Source organism: Lycium barbarum, chromosome 2 (assembly GCF_019175385.1).
Source record: "Lycium barbarum isolate Lr01 chromosome 2, ASM1917538v2, whole genome shotgun sequence".
In the NCBI taxonomy this organism is placed as follows: domain Eukaryota; kingdom Viridiplantae; phylum Streptophyta; class Magnoliopsida; order Solanales; family Solanaceae; genus Lycium; species Lycium barbarum.
In genome coordinates this window covers 44810920-44814805 of record NC_083338.1, presented here as the reverse complement: position 1 = coordinate 44814805, position 3886 = coordinate 44810920, and the positions used below count along the sequence as shown (strand labels likewise).

The 3886-nt window shown below is 32.7% G+C and overlaps 1 pseudogene; it reads right to left on the bottom strand.

Moving 5' to 3' along the window:
- Positions 1–1495: 1495 nt before the first annotated feature.
- Positions 1496–3316, bottom strand: LOC132620122 (mannan endo-1,4-beta-mannosidase 1-like; annotated as a pseudogene).
- Between the last annotated feature and the right edge of the window lie 570 nt (positions 3317–3886).

The window sequence follows — 3886 nt, the reverse complement described above, 5'->3', positions numbered from 1 at the left end:
CTTGTATGATTTTTGGGAAAGGGTTCGCCTACTAGGTGGGAATAGGTAGGTGCTCGCACGGACCCGATTTTGGGTCGTGACTCTTATTTGTTGAGGAGTTATTTGATTGCTGAAAAGCTGTTGCAAGATTAGTTGGCCCCGGCATAATCACAGATAAATTTGGGCCAAGAAGTAACTATACTCATGTCTCATGAAGGTGTTTGCATGAGAGATGTATCGACTGTGAGCTTTAGTAATATCATTCATTCCCAGAATAATAATTGTTCTTAAATTTATGATTTGGAAATTTAGCTCTCCAATAGTGCAAAATGATTAAATCCATTCCTAAACCCTAAATTAAAGTATAATGGTTCTTACTCATGTCCTCGCAGTTCTCCCGGCTCTTTTTCTATTAGAATAATGATAAAGCATGTTTTTTCTAAATTAATGATAGAGTTTTGTTTTTTGGGAGATTCATAAGTCACGGCTGTTTACTATATGCAATCTATTGGTCTTCTTTTTGTTAGTACCATTCTTTTGTATTTTGTTTTATTATTTTATGTTTTTTCCTTTTTGCATTTTTTTATTAGCCAGAGAATTGAACTAATGCTACGATTCAAATGATGACTTGAAGGGTGAAATTATTGGAAGAAGATTCTGCCGAGCAATTTTTTATCAAGATAAACTTTGACCTATTTTTAATTTAAATTATTATGTGCTATTTATTAATGGATCTAACTTATTTAAGCATTACCTTGATCTTAATCGGTGATGATATTATAAAAACATCATCAAATTCTTGAACACTGAGTAAATTTGTACCCATAAAATTAACAATTACTATACATTTTTCATGTACAAATATACAAAAAAAGCAATGATTAATTATTTCATGAAAGATCAATCAATATTAGAAGACAATGATTTCAACAAACAAATGTTACTTTCGAACAATATGTAAAAGACAAAATTGATCGAACGTCATTCATTATAAATTTACAGTTCTTATAACATATGACAATGCCAGATCATCTATTTTTGGTTGAAACGCTCTTAGTATCGTTACTTTTACCATAAGCTTAATGAAGTCATTTGACCGCGCGAAGCGCGGGTAAATTACCTAGTACAATATAATTAGCATACATTAAACTCTTTATTAGGATTTAATTACTCAAAAAATTATTTGAGCTCTACATGAAGAATTATGAAAATCTTAAATAATGTGAGAATTAAAGAAGGCATGGAGTCCCATTAAACTTCTATAAATGATAGTGACTCGACCACATTTGACAGTGAAATCCTTTAGATTAAAGTGTGTATCTGCTGTGGAAATTACTCCATAAGTGATCTTGTAAAAAACTGCTAAGACAATTGAGTGTGGTAAAAGACATCCGTTCCTAAAAATAGTATGTTTTATATTAATTTGCATAAGTCTCCGACTAGCTATTCATTCAACATAAATAATGGATTTACTCAAACTAAAAAAATAAGACGACATAAAACATAACATTCCCTTTTCATCGAAATAATTTATGGAATTACATTTTTGAGTTTAATCAACTTCACATATTTGGTAATGTGAGATTAAATTATTACAAAAGGTCATGGACTTAAGAACACTTGATCCTCTTATAAATTGATTATTGTATAACCAGAAAAATAATCTACTTGAATCTATTATGGGACTTATTTTCTTTTGTATCCTCCATAATGATGATATTCATGCATTCACTCAATGTACCAAATTAGTCAAAGCTAGGGTTTTGTCCTAAGACAATACAATAACCATCATCATAATTCTCCATTCCATGTGCCAAGAGTTGCCATACTAAGCTTCCTGCCATGGTTCCCCCTTCTTTTGCCAAATTGTAGATATTTCCGTATACGCTACTCATGAATTTATCTCTTGAACCTTGACCTCTACTAGACTTTCCAAATTCAGCTAGCACTAGAGGTTTCTTTAGTGCTGTTCTTGCATCTTGCCAATGGCTTGTTATCCATCTTTTCATCCATGCCAACTGTGCATCATCCCTTTGTCCGGACAACCTTAAAATGTAAAGAGTTTAAGTTTATGCGTTAACGGTGCATAAAACATTTATAAGATCATTATAGGTAAGTCTTTATATAAGCTTTGGTAACTTAATAAAAATATTGCAATTATAATATGTTAAACTAAATTTTCTTTTTTGGTAGAATAGACTTCTTCATATTCCCTCTGTTTCAATTTGTTTGTCTTAGTTTAACTAGACACAAAGTTTAAGAAGATAAATAATATTTTTGAATCTTGCGGTCTTAAATTTAAAATATGTATAATGTACCAAAATACCTTTTAATCGTGTGGTTTTAAACTAGCCTTGTGAGATGTTAGGATTAAAGAGTTGCCAAATTAGGAAAAAGTCATTCTTTTTTAAACAAACTAAAAAAATGTAAGACAAACAAATTGAAACAAAGAAAGTAGTATATAATCATGTAAATTTGCGAGTGGAGAAAAAATGTTAACATACCACTGGTCAGTGTATGCATGGATAGTGGCAAAATCAATCTCTTTGATAAGATGGTTATTGATGAAATCTGTTCCGACTTGATAACCGGGATTAATTGATTTTCTTTCGGGAACAGAATCACCATAAAATCCCTCCATTCCAATCTCCAGCAAGTGTTTGTTGTCCAGTGACTTCACATAACTTGCCATTTCTCGAACCCAAGCCTAGAGCATTATTAGAAAACCAGAATTTTACGACAAAAAGTCAGTCATTTATATTTCTAAAAGTCACGCTACAAGAAAAAAGATATTTGGCAACAATTTTTTTTTTTTGTTGTTGCCATAGATTGATTATTATTGCAAAAATATTTTTGGCAACAAAAAAAAAAAATTGTTGCATAAACTTTTTCCAACTGTTGTTATTGCAACGACGTGCAACAACCTTTTTTTTTTTGTTGTCAAAAATACTTTTTGCAACAATAATCAATACTATGACAACAAAATTAAATTGTTTAGCAACAAAACATAAACCTTTACCTGAAAAACACGCTCATCGTAAACGCCGGGTGATAGGTGTAAGGCTCTGTCACCTCCATCACTAAAAGCCCACGTACGGCAAACAGAAAGGCCAGCAGCAGATGCATCTTCAAGAACCTCAGTAACTTTGTACCTCTCACTAGGTTCAGCAGCAACATGCATCAACCAATAGGAGTTGAAACCATTGAACAGAAAAGGGGATCCATTGAGTTCAAAATGGGAACCTTTAGTCGCTATAAAACCTGCATTTGCTTCACATGCAATAGCTAGGAACAAGATGAAGAGCCAAGAAATATAACTCGTTCTTGTAAAAGACATTTTGTATAATTTAATTTCTATTGTGAATACAAGATATGTGATATGTTAGAGGTTATCTATTGTGGGCTTTTTATAATGAATTGGAGATAAGTAAATTTACTAAAAATAGCAAAACTTGCAGGAACTAATATGACTTTTCCCAGTGGCTAGGAAATGAATGAAATTTAGTAAGTTTACTTGAAAATGATTTGTTTTTAAAAGGTATCATGGAAGTTAATGGAAGAGAGAGGCAGTTACTTCGTTGAAATAGATAAGACACTGTTGAAAGAATTATACAGACAAATTATAGGGGAAAAAAGAAGATGTAAAACAATAATAGAAAACGAAAACATGGAAAATTGGTGTAATATGAGTTATGTATTGCATCCATTGCATACGGTGAAAACCGGGTCGATGTAAGACCGGTCAGACCGGGGGCCGAGGGTAGGTTCAAATGAGCACAAGTATGTTCGGTCTTTTCTTCAGACCAGGGGGATTGCACCGAATGCGGCTGACCCAAGATAAGAGAAGTGTATCCGTTGATCCGGTGTCTCTGAGCCAAACTCAACGTGGCCGTTAGTCCGGTTTCTC